This window comes from Protopterus annectens, chromosome 9.part0 (genome assembly GCF_019279795.1).
Source record: "Protopterus annectens isolate FY-2018-M chromosome 9.part0, PAN1.0, whole genome shotgun sequence".
Lineage (NCBI taxonomy): Eukaryota > Metazoa > Chordata > Ceratodontiformes > Protopteridae > Protopterus > Protopterus annectens.
This window is the reverse complement of record NC_056743.1, coordinates 684,820,814-684,842,361: the sequence shown is the minus strand read 5'-3', so window position 1 is coordinate 684,842,361 and position 21,548 is coordinate 684,820,814. Positions and strand designations below refer to the sequence as shown.

General features: G+C 40.9%; 1 protein-coding gene across 2 annotated transcripts in view; it reads right to left on the bottom strand.

Annotated features, from left to right (window-relative positions):
• Positions 1-21,548, bottom strand: part of CCHCR1 (coiled-coil alpha-helical rod protein 1) — a 673,784-nt gene that overhangs the window by 215,993 nt on the left and 436,243 nt on the right. The window lies entirely within an intron of this gene.

Here is a 21,548-nt window from a genome sequence, read left to right as displayed (position 1 = left end):
TCAATCAAATGTTTCTTTTCTGCTATCTTCTCCTTATCTTACTTCTACCAAATGAAAATACCATAATGGTTTATTTTAGTTATGTATCCAATGAGTTTCACATTACTGTCTGTCGTAAGGCTTATGAAATGTAATGTTTTCTGTTTACATTCTCTTTTTGTAAATTGTGATTATAGGCATTTTCTATATTCTTTGTAAAATTTTGCAATCTTTTTTGTACTACTGTTATTGGAGAGCTTCTCCCCAGGTCTCCGCTGAAAATGGGCTACTTGCCCAGCCGGACACTACCTGGTTAACAAATGTAAAATAAAATAAATAAAAATTAAATGGATGGAGTAACAGAGTGAGTCAGAGCAAGAGAACATGGGGAAAGTATAAGAACAGAGAGAAAGTTTATGAAGGTAAGCTGAACGTAGGTTAGCAGGAATAATACAATGTATTATATAGAGTTGTACATTTATCTATGTATTTATTTAGTTAGTTATTGATATTTGATTACTGAGAAAGTCTGACTGGGTAGAAACCCATTTTCACCAGAGGCCTGGGGAGAAATGTTCTCAATTATTACAAAACATTTTAAGAACAATAATTTTACAATCTTCAAAAATAACACAAAAGTATCTGCATTTAAATAATTGTAACAAATTAGAGAATATAACAACATTGGTTAAGAACTGATACAAATTATATGATAATCATTTAATACTTACAGAAATTTTAGACTGTAGAAAAATTAAAGGCTAAGTTAGTCTAATACAAACAAGAACTGCAAAATGAAGTGAGGGAAAAACAGGCTTATGGTATATACAGAGAAAAAGATAGGAAAGATAATGTAATAGAAATAAATGAAGTAAGTGAAGAAAGGAGAGTAAGGAGGTATAAGGAATAAAAAGGTACTTGTTCACATTTAGGGATATAGTTTATCATGGTTATAGAACAAGTGGTCATAACATAGCACTAAACTGATAAGCGCAATGTAAAACCATCACTTAGTATCATTCCTGGGATTAATCAATGTATCAAGAGAGTATTTTATACACAACCACATATCTATATCTCCAGGGGATCGAAAGAAAGCAATAAAAGATAAGGCCTTGAGAGAAGGCAGGGATGCCAGCATTCAAACATTCTGGATCCTGCAACCCAGAAAAACAATATCCAAAGAAGGAGTCAAGAATGACTTCTGGAAATTTACAGTAAACCACAGGCGTTGCAAGAGAGAAATTTTAAACTGTAGATGCTGAAGTAAGATCTCTCGATAGGATGCCTGAACAAGCAGGTCATCCAGGTAGGGAAAGACCTGTAATTGCCTTAGCCTGCAGAAGGCAATCACAGAAACGAGACATTTGGTGAAGACCTTTGGGGCAGTTGAGAGGCCAAACACCAAAGCAGATAAATGAAAATACCAGGAAGCAACAGAGAAATGTAAAAACTTCCTGAAAAGGGGATGAATAGGAATGTGTAGATAAGCATCCTTTAGATCCAGAGAAACTAGAAAAGCCCGAGTAAGTAGCAGAGGAAACAACGTTTAAAGGGACAGCATCTGAAAGGAAGGGACCTTCAAAAAGGTGTTTAGCTGGGAAAGATCCAGAATGGGTCTCCAAATGCCTTCTTTCCTGGGGACCAAGAATATTCTGGAGTAAAACTCCTTCACCCTCGGAGGAGCTGGAACTTCTTGAATAGTTCCTTGAGCCAACAGGCCCTGAAGCACCTCTGGAAAAAAGGACAGTTGTTCCTGAGGAGGCTGAGAAATGCCCAAAATGCGGGGGGGTTCCAAACCATGTAATAACCCTGGTGAATTACAGGAGTCTTGGGAGATCTTCACCCAAATAAGAAGGAACAGGGAAAGACACAGAGAAAGAGGAATGTGATGGAGAAGAACAGGAAAGTCAGACAGCACCTGATTTATCAGGAAAAGAAGGCTTCTGAGTAGGGGATCCTGGGTAGCCTTAGCATGGGGAGCCCTTCTATCAAATTTTTTACCTATGGGGAGACTGAGATGGTCTACAAACAAAGGCAGGCTTATTAGGATAATTCCTCTGAAATTTGGGAACAAGAGAAACAAGAAAATGTTTCAAATCCTGTAAGGCCTTGTCTTTTTCTTGCAGGAACTTAAACAACTCTGCAGCAGCAGCACCAGACAGATGCTTATTATCCAGAAGAGCATCCATCAGTTTAAACTTGATATCATCAGGCAAAGGTTAAAGTGTTAGCCAGGAATACCTTCTTAAAACAGATCCAAAAGCAGCAGCCTTAGATGAAGCTTCAGCTGCATCATATCTACATTTAAAGGAATGGCAAGTTACCCAAGCAAAGCAAGGGGAGAGGTCTTCCCCTCGGAATCAGGGAGATTAGAAATAGCCTGATAGACTTGAAAGAGAAGAGCAAAAATGTACTTAATCATGTGTGTCTGACAGTTAACAGCTCTAAAGGCTAGGGTAGCAGAAGAATACACCTTAGAAAATGTAATGTTTTCTGTTTACATTCTCTTTTTGTAAATTGTGATTATAGGCAACTGTTAAACTTTTTCTATATTCTTTGTAAAATTTTGCATTCTTTTTTGTACTACTGTTATTGGAGAGCTTCTCCCCAGGTCTCCGCTGAAAATGGGCTACTTGCCCAGCCGGACACTACCTGGTTAACAAATGTAAAATAAAATAAATAAAAATAAAATGGAAGGAGTACCAGAGTGAGTCAGAGCAAGAGAATATGGGGAAAGTATAAGAACAGAGAGAAAATTTATGAAGGTAAGCTGAAAGTAGGTTAGCAGGAGTAATACAGTGTTTATAGAGTTGTACATTTATCTATGTATGTATTTACTTATTTAGTTAGTTGTTGATATTTGATTACTGAAACCCATTTTCACCAGAGGCCTGGGGAGAAATGTTCTGTTATTACAAAACATTTTAAGAACAATAATTGTACAATCTTCAAAAATAAAACAAAAGCATCTGCATTTAAATAATTGTAACAAATTAGAGAATATAACAACATTGGTTAAGAACTGATACAAATTATATAATAATCATTTAATACTTACAGAAATTTTAGACTGTAGAAAAATTAAAGGTTAAGTTTGTCTAATACAAACAAGAATTGCAAAATGAAGTGAAGGAAAAACAGGCTTATGGTATATATAGAGAAAAAGACAAGGAAGAGAATTTAATAGAAATAAAGGAAGTAAGTGAAGAGGGGAGAGTAAGGAGGTATAAGGAATGAAAAGGTACTTGTTCACATTTAGGGATATAGTTTATCATGATTATAGAACAAGTGGTCATAACATAGCACTAAACTGATAAGCGTAAAGTAAAACCATCACTTAGTAAAATTCCTGGGATTAATCAATGTATCAAGAGAGTATTTTATACACAACCACGTATCTATATCTCTACATATCTGTATCTATATATACACACCAGAAAAGTACAGTTGTCTAAAATCTTACCATAACAGTAAAGCCCTTCTCTTCACTGTTGCAGTATTCTTTACAGTAGGGATCTCTGCCAAGGGCAGTCCAATGTCTGACCAGTATACCAAAGCCTTTTTGTTGTAAAGGGTACGCTGTACGCCACACATATGCTCCCCATGTACTGTGTAGTGCACAAGGGTGATATCCAGATGTACCATTCTCAGAAGTGAAAAGCCCCAGTGGGAACAATGTTCTAAGGATATTGCTGTAACAAGCACACCCAGAAGGAAGAAGGGCCAGGGGGAGGAGGGAGGGAGCAAATACTGCAACAGTGAAGAGAAGGACATCTACTGTTATGGTATGATGGTGGGGATGGATGAGAGATCCCTTGTCTTATATGAGTAAGTCCACTCTGTGAGGCAACTTATGATGATTACCCTTGGCAAGATGCAGAAGAGGAGGGAACCAATGCTGTCTGGGCCAAAATGGAGTCACCAGCAAGATTATGGGAGTGTCCTGTTTTATCTTGAACAAGAGTTTTGAAATAAAAGGAAGGGGAGGGAAGGCATAAAGAAACATCCCCTTCCAAGAAAAAGAGAGGGTGTCTACCTTCCAGGCAAGATGGCATGGGACCCTAGCATAAAATACAGGAAGTTATCTGTTCAGAGGGGAGGGGAGGCAAACAGATCTACTTGAGGAGAACACCACTGGTGGACCATGTCCACAAACACATCCCTGTGAAGCATCCACTCGTGGGATAGTGTCATGGACCTGTTCAGAGAATCTGCCAGAAACTGCCACCTGTGTTCTGATCTGAGTGAATGTAAACTGCCTGAAGGGTCACCTGATACTGGATAGCCAGCTCCCAAACCTGAAGGGCTAACCTACACAGGAGACAAGACCTTGACCCTCCACCTTGCTTGCTGACATACCACATCACTGTGGTATTGTCTGTGAGAATCTTGAGGGGGACCTGGAAGAAAAAGACAATGAAAAGTATGAACAGCTAGCTGAAGAGCTCTCATCTCTGACACTGATGTGATCTTTCTTTTGTCGAAGCGACTAAAGCCCTGTACATTCAGAGGGCCTAAGGAAGCCTACCATCCCATGTCTGAGGTATCTGTGAAAAATTCCTGACAGGGGATTGGAGGTTGAAAAGGAAGCAGGGTTGAAGGGCAACTGATGAATCCACCAGTGAAGTTCCAGCCTGAGGCATGGAAGTACCGGGATTAGAAAATCTAAAGGATGAGAATGTTGAAGCTAAACTGACTTTAGAAACCATTGAAGCTTTCTCATGTGCAGCTTGGCTAGAGGGACATAGGAATGGTTGAAGCCTTGTAACCCAGAGCCCTCAGGAATGCTCTGGCTGTGATTGAAGCCAGAGGAAGAAGGGATCGAAAGAAAGCAATAAAAGTTAAGGTCTTGAGAGAAGGCAGGGATGCCAGCATGCATTCAGCTGCATCATAGCTACATTTAAAGGAATGGCGAGCTACTTAGGAGGCTGGCCCAATCAAAGCAAGGGGAGAGGTCTTCCCCTCAGAACCAGGGAGATTAGAAATAGCCTGACAGACTTGAGAGAGAAGAGCAAAAACGTACTTAATCATGTGTCTGATAGTTAACAGCTCTAAAGAGTAGGGTAGCAGAAGAATACACCTTCTTACCCAGCCTCTTCATGGTTCAGCTCTCCCTATCAGATGGCAGCAATTTGGGAGGCTTATCAGAAGCCACAGACACCACAGAGGGTTCAGCACAGGAACACTTATAAAAGAAACTTGCAGTCCTCAGGCAGTTTAAAAAGTTTTTTTTTTTTTGGGGGGGGGGGGGCAGAAGCCTGAGAAGCAGTGGAAAAGGCATCCATCAAGGCTGTAAGAACAGGAAGAATAGCAGAGGGTCTAGAAGACTCAATTTGTAGAAACTCATAGTACCTCTTCTGACCAGACACCCGAGCACAGACCCATTTGAAAAATTCCATCATTCTGGAAACGGTATCATCAAATGAAATTTCCTTAAAAGGAGAGCCAGGACTGATGGACTCTTTTTCTTCAAAACTATAGTCAAGTGGTGAAGGAATCTGGGAGGAATAAGTCAGGGACTCTATCAGAATCAGCATCCTCCTCAGAAGAAGAATCCTGCTCCCTACGTCTCTTAAGAGGGTTAGAAGACCGGGGGGGGGGGGGCAGGAACGGAAACACCCTGTGGAAGCTTGAGAACCATAAGGGCATTAAACAAGCCTTGAGTGAAATTTTTCCATTTACTCTGAGGATCTTTTAGAGGAGGTGCAAAATGTTTAGTCTTTTGCTTCTTTTTGAGTGGGACATCAGCCTTGAAAAAGTTTGAAGGCTGTGACCCCTGACTACACTCAATAACGGTAGCCCGAATCTCTTCCCTTACTAAAATTTGAGGAACACCCCTAGGCCCTTCAATAATAACCAGCTACAGTTCCCCCTGTACATCCGAGGTGGACACCTGCAAAACCTCCATGGACATGCATGGCGTGAGGTCCATGCTGGCCTCAAAAACAGTCAAGGCAGAGGAATCTGAGAAAGAAACCGGACGATCCTCCAAGCTTTCACCAGTCTTGAGAGAGATGTCCTGTGGAGGCGGTACAGCCGAAGAATCAGACCTGACTTTCATTGACTTTTTCTTTGCAGACGGTTGGCCCTTGGGCCAGGAAGATCCTTCTATGGTATCCTTATCCAACAACTTGAAGTCATTGGTTCTCAAGGTAAATCGCATGGGAAGAAAGACAGCTCTGCAATGTCTTAGGGACAAAGGAACAACAAATCTAGCAAGAGGTATGGTCCTGGGAATCACCTAACAGTACAAACACTGCCCGTGATGATCTTTATGGGGAATCTGTCTCCCGCACTGGAACTTACTCTTTTTGGATGTCATGAAAGCCAACAACCAGAAACAAAGCACACAAGATAAGAAAACCAAAAACTCCAATGGGGCACTTATCTGTAAGCAGTAGAAACCAACAGACGAATGAGCATTCAGACCAATGATCAAAGATGGCGTTTGGATTGGAGGGAAAAAAATTTCTGAGGATGGTACTTCTGGACGTCACCTTTATGCCCTATGCCATGTGTGGGGAGCATACGTGTGACATATGGCATACCCTTTACAACCAAAAGGCTTTGGCATACTGGCTGAATATCAGGCTGCCATTGGCAGGGGATCCCTATTGTAAAGAATACTGTGAAAGTGATATGGAAGGACATCTGACATTATGTACTTACTAAAGAACACAGGCTCAACATACTCACATCTTATACAATCTGAATAAAAGTGATTCATATACACAACACTACCAAGGTCTAGTCACTGGTCTATATACTCACAGAATAGAAATATAATAATGTAATAACATGACACATACCTGCGCTGTGTGGAAAGGTGGTGACTAGGTGAAAGAGGAGAGGAAAAGTGAGAGGATACTTAGCAATACATTCTAGTACAGTGATCCACCTACCCTCAGGTCAAAGTTTAACAGAAAGTTATCTGTTTATAGGCAATAGAAACAAGTTAGCAGAGAGGTACCAAGCAGAATACATTTTCCTTCATTTCCTGAATGCAGAAACCGGTTATCCAGGAAGACTAAGTAACTGGCATATACAGTGTAATCTACTATTCAAAAGAAAGGACAGTAGCCAATTGAAAGTGGAAGGACAACTCTGTCGGGGGGGGGTTGTATGTCAAAAACTAATTTCCAGCAGAGGTAGGCAAGTATTTCACTAGATGATGTTAATACACAGCAAGGTTCTTCAAGTTAAATTTGCTTACATTGTACAAAGACAAAAATTTTCAGTGGAAAAAGCTCGTGAGTTGGCCATCATGGCAAGCTTTATCTGTATCTGGGTTGAATACAGTGACCAGAAGCTATTGTGCAAAGACAAAAATTCTCACTGAAAAAGTTTGGAAGTTGGACTTTGTGGCAGAGCTCCAGCAGTATCTGGGTCAAATATAGTGACCAAAGGTTATTGTACAAAGACAAAAATTCTCAGTGAAAAAGTTTGGGTGTTGTCCCTTGTGCCAGAGCTTCAGCAGTATCTGGGTCGAATATACTGACCAGAGGCCATTGTACAAAGACAAAAATTCTCAGTGAAAACATTTGGAAGTTGGCCCTTGTAGCAAAGCTTCAGCAGTATCTGGGAATATACTGACCAGAGGCTCTACACTGTGTAGAAAGTTGGTGACTGAATAAAACAAGAGAGAAAAGCTGCTGATCTGCATTCTGTGAGGAAACTGCTATTAATTTATTACATCTATGAATAAGTTTTGAAAGTAATAACCTGTCTATGTGGCACAGAAGGATGAAGGATGGACTGCAACCCAGACAATCTGAGTTCACACTGTCTCAGGGGCTAAAACAGCTAGGTGGGTAAGGACAGGAAATGAATGGTTTACAGCTCACCTACCATGGGTCAGACAGAGTGTTGGTTTCTTTGTGGCCAAACTGCTTCTGTGTAACAGCAATGGCTATTACATAGAGGATATGAGCATAGCACTACTAATTCTGTGATGGTAGCTCTGGGAAAGTATGTCTTGTTGTCTCTCACTTGTTGTAGAATGGGGATTCACCACATCAAGAACAAAAAGGCTCAAGATCCATTGTAGGAAGGACTGATATGTGTCAGACACACAGGAGAAAAAACATATAGAAAAAAAAATCTGAGAGTAATGAAACCTTCACTCGAGTCTGCTACCAAGTGGACGTATACTAAACAAACGTCCCCTAAACACTTCCATTTACAGTGTGTGCTTTATTTGGGGGCTCTTTACAACAGTGAAAAAGTACAGTTTTGTACCTACCATAAATGTAGATGTTCGAGGATTCCATTGCTGCAGTCCTTACTATTGGGTATAGTCCGCATCCAGTCGGCCCGAATACCAGAGTATAAGGCTGACGTCGGTCAGGGCGCATTAGACTGACGTCAGTACGTCAGGGTACTAATGCGCATGACCGGCGTCATATCCTCAGTCTTTTCTTGCCCCAGATGTCAGAAGACCCTAAAAAGACAAGGCCCAAAATACCTGCACCAAAACATGAACAATATATACAAAAATATAAGCAGGTAAACTCACCTACACAACCACCCCTAAACACAGAGGGAAAGGAGGGAGGGTAAATTGGACTGCAGCAATGGAATCCTCGAACATCTACATTTATGGTAGGTACAAAACTGTACTATGTTCTTCGTTTTCCATTGCTGCAGTCCTTACTATTGGGTAGAATCCCAAAGCAGAGGTAAGGGAGGCTGGCAAATCATAAAGAAGCAGGAGCTGACAACATGCCTTGCAAAACAGCTGTGGCAAAACCAGCCCTAGACTTAGAGTAGATAGGAAGGTGATAATGCTTAGAGAAAGTATGCACTGAACTCCAAGTAGCTGCTTCCAAAATATCCTTAGTTGCCATCCCCCGTAGAAATGCTGTTGAAGTGGCAGTAGCCCTAGTGGAATGAGGCCTAATCCCAGCTGGAACCTCCTTGCCATGATGGGAATAACAAAATGCAATGCAAAAGCCAATCCACCTAGAAATAGTTTGTTTTGACACAGGCTTGCCTTGCGAACTCAAAGCAAAAGAAACAAACAACTGCTGAGACTGCCTAAAATCCTTAGTCCTGCTTAAGTAATAACGCAATTGCCTGTGTACATCTAAAGTATGCAAAATCTTTTCCCCTTTATTTTGGGGGTCTGCATAAAAAGTAGGCAAATGAATAGTTTGGTTTAAGGCCACACTAGAAACCACCTTAGGCATAAAGGAAGGATTAGTACGTAATGATACCCTATCCTTATGGAAAATCAAAAAGGGCTCGACTGACATAAGGGCTAGCAACTCAGACACCCTTCTTGCAGAAGTAATAGCCAACAAAAAAGCAGTCTTCCATGACAAATATTTCAATTCAGCAGTAGCCGCAGGCTCAAAAGGTTGTAGAGTAAGTTTTTCCAACACAAAATTGAGATCCCAAGCAGGAGTAGGAGCTCTACGTGGGGTCTTATATTTTTGCCCGTCTAAGAAACTGCTTGAACAAAGGATGCGAAAACAATGGTGGGTCACAATCATAGTGAGCTGAGATTGCTGCAGCATGAACCTTAATGGAAGAGAAGGACAGACCCTTGTCCAGTAACTCAGTAAGATATTGAAGAGCCATACTCAAATTAGGCTCAGAAATCTCCAAATTCTTTGCTTTACTCCAAAATAAAAATCTCTTCCATTTTGCTGCGTACACTTTCCTTGTACTAGGTCTTCTAGCTTCCCTAATCACATTTAAAACTTGTTGAGGAAGTTGAGACCTGCTGTGTTTCAACACAGAATATGCCAGGCTGTCAGATGAAGAGAGTGAAGCTTGACATTGAGCAGATGACCGTCCTGCTGGGATAACAGATGTGGAATCAAAGGTTAAGGCCATGGAGGCTTCTTTACCAGACTCCGTAGTAGAGGGTACCAGTGTTGCCAAGGCCAATCTGGAGCTATCAAAATCATCCTTGGCCTGTCCTGTCTGACCTTTAACAGTACCTTTGGAAGAAGAGGCAGAGGTGGAAAGGCATACACATGAAGGTTTGTCCAACTGAAAGACAGAGCATCCACTTTCCAAGCTGTGTGATGAAACCCCTTTGTGCAAAACTGTGGCAGCTGGTGGTTTAGTGGAGAAGCGAACAGATCTATGTCTGGAGTTCCCCATGACACTGTCAATTTCTGAAATACATGAAGATCCAGTTTCCACTTGTGGGGATCCATGATTTGTCTGCTTAACACATCTGCTAAGGAGTTCTGTGCTCCTGGCAGAAACCTTGCCTGAAGAGTTAGGTGCAAGCGTGGCAGTCTCCCATAAAATCATCGCTTGCCTGCATAGAGGATAAGAATGTGTTCCCCTTGTTTGTTGAAGTACCACATGACAGTTGTGTTGTCTGTTAGAATCAACACCTGCCCTGGAAGAAGTAACTCCTTGAAAGCCAGCAATGCGAACTGGACTGCTAACATCTCCTTCATGTTGATATGTAGATGCTGTAGTCTGGCAGGCCACTTGTCTTGTATCCACTTTCCATGTAGATGAGCTCCCCAAGCAATGTCTGAGGCATCTGTCGGTAAAATCTGACTCGCCTCTGGCCGGGTCACAGAGAGTCCCTTGTTTAGGTGACATTCCTGAGCCCACCACAAAAATTCTCTTCGAAGGCAAGGTATTATTTGAATGACAGTGTCTAAATCCTGGCAGTGCTGTGTCCATACATTTTTGAGATACCATTGTAACTTCCTCATATGCAGTTTGGCATTGGGAAGCACCAGAATACAAGATGCCATGAACCCTAATGCTTGAAGGACTGTCTCTGCAGTCAGCACGGACTGATGAGATAGTTGATGGAAGTAAAGTGATAGACTCTTTTGTTTGTCCGGGGTTAAAAAGGCCATCTGGGCTGCTGTATTCAGTCTCACACCCAGAAAGCACATGTCTTGAGAGGGTACTAGACTGGACTTTATTTCGCTCACAGAATACCCTAGGCATCTTAGCACTGCTATAAGATATTCCAGATGCTGTAGAAGGTCTTCCTTTTCTTGAGCCAGAATCAGGCAGTCGTCTAAATAAGGATAGATTTGAAGTCCTTGTAGCCTGAAGTAAGCTATCACTGGAGCCAGAACCTTTGTGAATACTCTGGGCGCAGTAGATAAGCCAAAGGGCAATGCAGAGAACTGATAATGAGAATCTCCAGCTCGAAACCGCAGATACTTCCTGTAACTTAGCCTGAAAGGCACATGAAGGTAAGCTTCCTTGAGATCTAAAGTTACCATCCAGTGATCTTTGCCCAGCAGGGGTAAAAGCTGTTGTAACGTCAAAATCTTGAACTTGGGAATGTCCAGATAAGTGTTGAGGAGAGATAAATCCAAAAGCAGTCTCCACGTGTTCCCCTTGGTTGGTACTAGGAACATGCGAGAATAAAATCCTAGGCCCCTTTCTGATACAGGGACTGGCTGAATGATGTCCAACACCCATCTGTCTTGAGTAATTAAATCCCAATTTTCTTTGAAAAGAGACAGTCGTCCTTCCAAAGGAGCTGCCAGACGAGAATCTACTGGCAGCTGAAAAGGCAGGTCATTGGGTCTGTTTACGAAAGGACTGACCCCTGCCCTCACCAGAAGTCTGAGCAGGTGAACTCCTGTTCTAGGCCTAAAAGAACCTTGAGCCCTGCCCCTACCACGTCTAGACCTACCCCTAGACTGGGAATCATAAGCAGGATATGTCCACCCCTTAGCAGGCCAATTTCTACTAAACTTCGTGGCTGTACCTGCAAAAATCTTTAACAGTTTGCATAGACTTAGCTTTGTCCTCCATTTTCTTTAAAACTGCTTCCACAGGTGAACCAAACAACACATCAGACTGTAAAGGAGCATCCAAAATCCGTGTCTTAACATGCTCAGCCAAATTTTGATCCCTCAACCAGGCATGCCTGCGAAGAACAGAACTAGTGGCAGCCACCCTCGAGGAGGCCTGCACAGCATCAAAACCACATTGCAAAGAATGCTTGCCCACTTGTTCAGACACATAAACTAAATCCAGCAAGTCTTTACAATCAATACCTTCCGCCAAAGCATCCACCTTAGATTTCAATTGTGAAAGGAGATAATTTTGATATTTCAGCATGTGAAACTGACAATTCAACGCCCTCATGGCTAGAGTGGAAGTAGTATACACTTTCTTACCCCACCTATCTAACGCCCTTGCCTCTTTGTCAGTGGGAACAGGATTTTTAACCACAGAGGCCTTAACACCTTTAGGCCCCTGAGAAACAGTTTCTGGGTCCGCCCTAGGACTCTTAAACAAATACTTATGAGCTTCGGGCACCCTATAGCACCTATCAGGTTTAACAGGAGCAGGAGGCAAAGAATCAGGGTTCAGGGAAGCCTCTGCAAAAACATCTTCCACCACATTCAACACAGGAGGTATAGCTAAGGGCCTATGCTGGGGTAAAAACTAGAATTCCCTAAGTCTCTTCCTGGAATCAGAGTAATCCTGGCCTTCCCATTTAAAGTGCTCCCTCATGGAATGCAGAGTCTCTGAAAATGAAAAATCCTCAGGAGGAGAAGCCGAAGGAGTGGCATCATCCACATCAGAATCAGAATAATGAGGATACTCCTGCAAATCTTCCGCAGAAGACTCAGAAACCCCTGAACCCTGTTCAAAACTGTCAAACTCTGGTTCCACTCTAGGCCTCTTATCAGGAGGGCCCATAGAACCTCTAATCATAGTAATCAAATCTTCTGCCATTTTAAGCATATGTTTCTTAGGTACAGAACCCGAAGGCTAGGAGAAGCCCCTACTGAAGCTGAAGTTGGCCTACCTCTAAAAGAAGTTTTGGCAACAGAAGGAGAGGCTCTAACTACTTTGGGAAGAGAGGGAAGAATAGTTACCTGAGAAGCCCCTCAGCCTGGCCTGCCTCCTGAGAGGGTACATCCTGTAAAAGTAAAGTTTCTGCCTGAGACTCCATAGAAACTCCTGGCAAAACCTCTGGCTCCACTGAGCCATCTAAAGAACCGACGTCCGGGACTGCCGGTTCATCAACCCTAGGCTTCGCTGTTTTGTCCTTGCGCTTCTTGACGAAGCGGGCGACGGAGCATCCGACGGCATTTTATAATTGCAACGCTTCCCAAACACTAATCTGGCACAGTCTAACCTCCTCTTAATAGTGCGTTTGTTAAACCTAGCACAAGAGCGGCAACCAACAACGCCGTGCTCAGGCCCTAAACAAGGTATACACAATGTATGGTAATCCCTATGAGGTATTTGTTTCCCACAAGAAATACAGTTATTCACTTTTTCTGACATCCGGTTAAATACTGAGGCAAGAAAAACCAAAATGTTCCCCAACGGGGTACTTAGCCAACTCTGATTCGGTCTGAAACTCCGGTTTCGGAAATATTTCAGAACGCCAACCTGCACTCGCAAAACTGCTTCTGCATCGGACCACGCGGCAAAAAAGACTGAGGATATGACGCCGGTCATGCGCATTAGTACCCTGACGTACTGACGTCAGTCTAATGCGCCCTGACCGACGTCAGCCTTATACTCTGGTATTCGGGCCGACTGGATGCGGACTATACCCAATAGTAAGGACTGCAGCAATGGAAAACGAAGAACATCGGTAAATACAGTAGGTATGGATACCTGTTATGCTATGGATAGTATGACAGCCATGGCCAGTTTAAAAAGGTGACTCAAAATTCCATTTTTACTAAGGGTCATATTGGCTGAGATTTGGCACACTTTTGGGGAAACTGCTGACAGTCTGCTAAGTGAGGAAGAAATGACAGGGAAAATGAAGTTTTCTTTGCAACATTCTTTGGTATTTAATAAAGTCCCCTTTATCAGGAAGGCATTTCTTTAGGAAAAACAGCACAACATAAAACAACAATTAAAAGATAATCCACATATCAATTTTAGCCTGACTACCAAAGGGTAAAAATGAATCCTGGATTCTGTACATTCATTAGCCAATACAACATCTTTCAACAGGAGAAAAATGTGCTAATTAGTTAAAACAAATAAACAGAAACAAATTTCCAAAAATTATGTAAAATCATCTCTTCAAGAACCCAATTTAGAATCTTGAGCTCAATCTCCTTCTTCCAAAGTGTCAAACAGCCTTAGATTTAGATTTAATTTTTTTGTCAGTCTCCCTGCCTTAACAATGACTCATACTCCTGAGGGATGGCTGCAGGATAAGTAGAGGCTGTCCAGCCTCTTAGCCAGAACAGCGAACTGGGTCCACTCCAGTGAGTCCCAAGTCCTACATATTCCCTTGCCCAAGGGGCTCACCAGTGCTGACCTTATCAAGGCTGAGGCTGGGCTCATCCACTTCCTTGCAAGCTATAGGTCTCCCTCTGTGACCCAGGAAACCCATATCATGCATTTAAACTTATTAGAAACACTAACCATCCAACCCAATACCATAATCATGGGTGACATTAATTACCCTACCATTAACTGGGCATCCTATACAACACCAAACGTACATGCACATAGATTACTGGATTTTGTAAACACAAACTCCCTGGATCAGATAGTCAATACACCAACCACGGGTGCAACCATACTGAATTTGGTCCTCACTAATATGGGAGAGTGCTGCACACCCTCTGCTGAATTGCCTTCCCAGGTAAGGTCAGACCACAAAATGGTCTCCTTTGAAGTAAAAATAAAACCTGGACCCCCAGCAAAACCTGGAATATTCAAGAAATATTCTAAGGCTAACATCCTGCTATTAAGTGAACACCTGGCAAAATGTCAAGTCCCCATAAACCCTGAGAACACTGCTGCCTATGCAGAACTATTCACAAAAACCCTGTACAAGCATGTTAATAGCTGCAAAGAGGCAGCTGTACCCACTAGGAAAAAGGTACAGAACTAATTCAGAAAAACAAGCCACCCTGGTGGAATCACAAAATCAATAGACTGTATAACAGGAGGAATAAAATCATGGCAAAATTAGGAGTTGCAGCACCCAGCAAGATAAAAGCACTTTCAAGTTAAACAAACAACTCAGAGGACAAAGTCTGCGAAAGCCAAATTTGTGGTAAGTTTGCCACCCAGGCCAAGGACAACCACAAAGCATTCTTTAGTTATGTCTACAACCTCGAAGGCAATACACAATTGTGTGCAGAGCTCATTGTAAATGGAGCCACCTATACTGAGCCAGAAGCCATAGCAAACCTCCTGGCTGATAAATTCAGCTCCAACTTTACCCCTCTCCCCCACTCAACCTTCCCTCAGGAAATATCATCAAGTGTAACTACCCCTACTATCACTAGGGAACAGGTCCTTAATGCTCTCTCTAAGACCAAGAGCACTGCATCAATGGGCCCAGACAATATCCCAGGATGCCTTCTAAACAGCATGATACATGAGCTATCAGGGCCTCTGGAATTACTGTTTAACTATACCCTCCAAACAGGTTTTGTGCCTCATGAATGGAGACAGGCAATAGTCATCCCTCTGCACAAAGGTGGGCCATCTACAGACCCTGGAAACTACAGACCCACAAGTCTCACTAGTCTTACATGTAAAACCATGGAAAGAATTGTCATGGAAATTTGGGAGCAAAGGCCCCTTTTTGTATATAAAACTGGAAGGAATTTCAAAAATCTTTTTGAACAAACATACAATGTTTACAATGTTTCTAGCTTTGAAGGGTACTAAGAAGGTATGGTTCATGTAAGCAATGTCTCAACATTTTGGAAGCTGATTCTGTGGAATTTAAAGGTATTTCTAGGCCCATTAGATTAGGTAAAGGGAATTATGCCACCCAAGGTTTGATTTATATTGCCATCTGTGATAAATGTGGTATGTATTATGTTGGGAAAACAGAAAAATTGTTTAGAGAAAGAATATATAAACATTTACGTGCCATTTCTAAGGCAAATATGAACAATTCCTTGTATAAACATTCTTTAGTATGTCAAGAGTTTAATAAATTTCAGTTTGGGATCCTGAATGTAGTGCCTATTAATGTTAGGAGTGGTTCGTGGGAATTAGACATTGAAGTAAAATAATTCCAATGGATTGTTAAGTTAAACTATCTTTTTCTCCCTGGGTTAAACAAATATCTTTCTTTATTACCCATTTTGAAAAAAAAGAGCTTTGAATTTATAAGCATTATATTTATTGAGTAATAAGAATGTGTGTGAAATGTTTTTAACTGTTTTTAGGAAAGAGTTGCAACAAGTTTATTTTAAAAATTGTTTAGCATTAATTAACAAAGGAAACTGATTTGTGGTACTTCCTGTATATAAGGGTTGTGTTTTAGTAGTTAACAGTTCTGATGAAGTCCTGTAAATAGCTAAAAGTGATGAAAGAGCTCAACTTTTATTGTTTTAATAAAAATTCCTTTTATTTTTCCGGCTCTGGAGCTTATTGTGCATTACAGACCCAGGGTATCAATTTTACTGACTAGGTAACTGTGCAATTACTGTTAGAGAATAACTATGCTTTTATAGTCTTTTTTAAACAACTTTATTAAACATGATATTAATAAGTAACAAACGTACATATACAGTAATAAGGAAAACTATACTAACATTTTTTTGTTATTTTATGGGAAAGAGAAGGGCGACTGAAAAGTATGTTTTTAGTCTTGAGATAAAGCACATAACATTATCAAACAAGCTAAATGTGCTTCAAATCAATCCCTGTATTGTCAGATGGATAGCAAATTAGCTGAGGACCAGAACCCACACTGAGGTTGGCAGGCATATACACAGTCAGCATAAAAAGTAACCAGTGGGATACCATAGGGTTCCGGTTCTTATTGCAATGTCAGCACTTATAATGCAGAGTGTCAACACAATGAAAACACAAGAGAAGAATGGATATTGAACATCACTCTACAACTTTAAACTTCATTTCTTCATTTTTGCAAGGAGGGGGGCAACACCTCTCACTCCAGAACTTATATACATCAACTTTTGAGATTGCAATACCTCGGAGAAAAGAGAATATTTTGAGAAATGGTCATCTTGGACTTAGTATATGTATGCCCATTTTTTAGTCATTCAGTCTCAACATTATGGAATTCACTAAAGCGAGACATTACAAATGGTTACCTTTCTGGTACCTTTACTGCTCAGCATATACCTGTCTGATCTCCAAATCAAAAATCAGGAACTCTGGTTAACCAAGTTTGCTGATAACTTAAACATGTTAATGGCTGGTGTGTAGGAACCCAGCTAAACTAAAAGCTAAAAATGCGATATTGTTGCATTTGGCAAACAACCTCTCCACCCAGCTTGCAGAATAGAAAACACCACATTCCAAAATGATGATGATGATGAGAGATGCTTTGGAATATAGCTAGATAATTCCCTCTCCTTTGACCATCACATTGCATCACTTCTTCAGCTGTAATCAGTGGCAGTGTTCTCTTAATTACTTTTCACACCTTACAGTGTGGCCAGTTCGGCTTTGTTAAGGGCAGATCATGCCTACTAAACCTGGTTGACTTCTTCGAGACAGTTACCAAGGCCATAGACGAGGAAAAGGTGGTTCACACAGTCTACCTTGATCTTGCCAAGGCGTTCGACACCATTCCTCACTCGGGTATTATAGAAAAACTCACCAGCCTGAACATAAACCCTTATGTCACAAGATGGATTTCCAACTGGCTTACAGACAGAACTCACATGGTAAGAATAGTGGGCTCCAGGTCTGACTCTAAACCAGTCACAAGTGGTGTCCCGCATGGCTCAGTTCTGGGACCCCTACTGTTCGGCATATATTTCTCAGAAGTACAGGCAAACACAGGAGGACTATGGCTAACCAAGTTCGCCGATGACTGCAAACTGGGAGCCATAATTGACTCTCCGGCTGACATGGACATCCTCCAAAAAGGCCTTACTGAGACAGACACCTGGTGTCAAAGTCATGGCCTCAAGCTAAATGCCAAAAAATGCATAGTCATCCCGTTTAGGAAAAACAAAACACCCACGAATTACCACATAGGTGGCAGCCCCCCTAATACAGAAGAGGTAATAAGAGATCTGGAGACCCAGGTAGATAGTAATCTCTCCTTTGACAATCATATTGCCAAAGTAGTTAGGAAATCCTTCTATGTGGCCCATCTAATTACTAAGGGGTTCACATCTAGAAATAAAGAGGTTATAGTGCCCCTCTACTCGTCACTCATCAGACCCATCATAGAGTACAATGCCCCATTTGGGATGTACCTCACAAGACACTTCCAACAGCTTGAAAGACCAAAAAAGCACCTCGCCAAGAGGATTACTGGCCTCAAACATATGCCCTATGCAGCCCGACTGAAAAAACTCCGGCTGTACTCAGTGGCATATCACTTACTCAGAGGTGATCTCTGCGTGACTTACAAAGCCATGTCCAACTCAGAATTGATGGACATGCTCCACCTAAAGAAATCCAAGTCACGGTGAGCCACGCTGTCTAGTGAGCTAAACCTCGCCACAACAATAAATAGAACATGCTGGAGGGATAGATTCCTGTCACAGAGACTCCCCATGCTTTGGAACAAAATTCCTAACTACATTAGGCAGAGTCCCTCACTAACACTATTCAAGAGAAGCCTTGACGAGTGGATGGGTAACAGAAGATATACCCCTGGGATCACTTCACTGGCTCTGCTTGACAGAGGCTCAGTTAATTAATCAATGGGGCGGCGAAAGCTGACACACTCTGGCTAGGCTTATAAATGCCCTCGGCAGATAGCCTAGTACCTACCTATGAACAGATAAAATTAAAATGAAAAGCTTGTCTTGCTCTACTATTAACATTAATAGCCACCCATTCTATTGTCTCCACCTGCTTTTCAATTGTACCTAAACATTCCATTCTTTTTAATTATTGCCTGTTCTACTCCACAGGGCTATAGTACTTTCCTGAGAACGTAGCATAAATTACTTATTTGTAGGTGATATTCTCCTTGTAAAATTTCCAAGCATAAATAGTTCCAACATAGCCAATAGGGTTATCATTGGTACAGCTCTGTACAGTTTCCGAGATATGTTTGTGACCAAGTGACTGTGTCTGCACACTACCTGCACTCTCTGCTTTTACATACGTTTTACTATTCCTTGCCTCGGACACACAAAATGGTCCTTGACATTAGGAGTCTCTACTACTTTAATGGCTATAATTAGAAGCAGGACTTTGTACTTCTCAGTTTTATATCTCCATAGCTCTTGAGGTACTGTTTCCTTCCTGGTGCCTTGAATATGCCCATAATGTGTACGCACCTCTCTTTCAACTAATTCTGAACCTTAAATGCTTCAAAAGTTTCTTCAGACATAACATTACACATCGTACTTGTGTCTGAATTCAACAGTCTTCTTGTTGACTTGCAGTATTTATTGAAAACAATTTACTTCTCTCAATGCCTTTACTATACCATTTTTTTTTTCAATTTAACAGCACCAATAATAGTTCACTGTCATATTTTAATCAACAGTGTGGAATGAACTTTTGTGTTTTCTTTTACATACATTTGAAATATGTTTTATAGCTCAGATTCTACAAAACTGATTCAACTTAAGACAGTGCTTTTTAATGTTTATAGCCATTCACAGCACACAAGTCAACTTCAACTGCAATATATTTTCTGTGTCCCTACCTCAAGACTCTTTTTGTGTTACTCAAAGTACATTCTTCCTTTCTCACTTCTGCCTTTTATCTGACTTGTGTTTTATCTCACTCATGTTCATTTCCTCGGCTAATTATTTTAACTATGTATCAGTAATTTGACTTGCTCTATATACATTCAAACCATTTAATAAGATCAGGTTTGTTTTCCTTAGTGGCCTCCCTTTTGTTTTGTCATCTTTTACGTAACAAACCATGTTATCTTCTACTAATGAGTCATATAACTCAAAAAATTTGCAGTCTTTGGCTTGATTTTTTTAGCTCAGTAAAAATATCTAGACTCTCTATAGGATCTTAGGCTTGTAACAATTACTGAACTCATCTCTAACTGCTGCTATTCTGCTTTCTCCTCTTAGAAAAGTAAAATTATTAAATACCTTTCAGGATTTCTACCTCAGTGACATGAAGAAATGTGGCACACTATACACTATCTCTCTGATAATCTGCTTACAATGAAGAACAAAATTTAATTCCTGGAGCCAAAGTTTCTTGTTTTCTGTCAAGTTTCCTTGCTGAGAGACACTTCTTGGTGACTGTAGTTAGAACTTTCCACTGAAATCAAACTACTGTACAACCAAACACAAACTCTCAATAACGACTATAGTTCACCGTTTCTGCTGATATTGTTTTTTTCACTTCTGACTCCATGCTACATGTGAAAGGTTGTCAAGATATTCATCAAGCAACAACACTGGGAATGAGCTTCTAGCCATCAGAATGAACTCTGTAGAAATAATCTGCACTACCTGACAAAATCTGCACATTAGCATGTAAAGCAGTGCACCCCATTTATTAAAATGCTCTTCCAACTTCTCCTTTTCTGGATTTGAGTGTTGTTTTTATAGTACCCCCCGTAAACTGTATAAAGGTAGTGAGTACTTAAACTATTACATTTTCAGCTGAATGCACTTTTTGCTAAAAGTTTACTCGCTACAATCACCAAACGCAGTATGAATCATTACAAATCTGTGGGATGTACTACCTTGACTAAGACGGATGTCTGTTAACTAATGGAAAAACCGAAATGAATTATAACTACATCACTGAGGAGGAGTCCAATTATTGCACTGTTTCAAGAACTTCTCCAGGAAAGATGTGTGTGTCATGATGAATACCTCACATAACTGCATTTTCTGAGAGGGTCCAACAGTTGATATCTTCAATATTAGACATAAAAAGGAGAAATGAACAGAGGCTGGCATTTCCATTCTCTTTTACAGTTACGTCACCTCAGTTTTCATTAATGAACTTAAAGAAGAAGGTGAACACCTTATTATATCGACACTGATGAATTTTACCGTGAAGAATTTAACTCAGCACTTCATCTGATAGTCCTATATGCTGTATAAAGACAGAAAATACCTTTGGCCAGTAGAAGCAGCCAACTGAGTACACACATCACTATTCGCTTTATTTAGAGGTATGGTCCATTTCAAATCCTATTCATCTTCCTTATCACTAAGTGCACCTGAAATTTTTATACATAAGCGAAAATGCTGATGCAGGCAGAGGTTTTCAGGGAAGAATGAGGCATGTCCAACTTGGAGATGACTATGAAAAACTTCAATGGCAAAATGATAGTAATGAAAAGAGATAACAGGAAAGGGAAAACATAGTCACTGAAGTAAATTGTGAAAGAGTATTCCTCAAGTCATACCGGGAGAAAAAACAAAATGATGTGAAATGTGTAAAAAAAATTTGCCTTAATGACAAAAAAAGACAATGATCCCCAAATAATGGACCAATAAGTGAAAGATTAACAACATCAGTGTAGGGTAATCTTCCTAACTTGCAGCAGGTGATATGTATGGATGAAGGGGGGTAGTCTCAGGCAATAAGACAAAATCAGTACATCCCAACTAATAGGATGTATCTGAAAGGGATAAAAGGATGGGGTTTATTATCTGGTATTAAAAGAAGTGCATCCCATAATGTGGATCTGAAATGCCAAGCATTCCCTTTCTCACAGGCCTGGTGCAATGTAG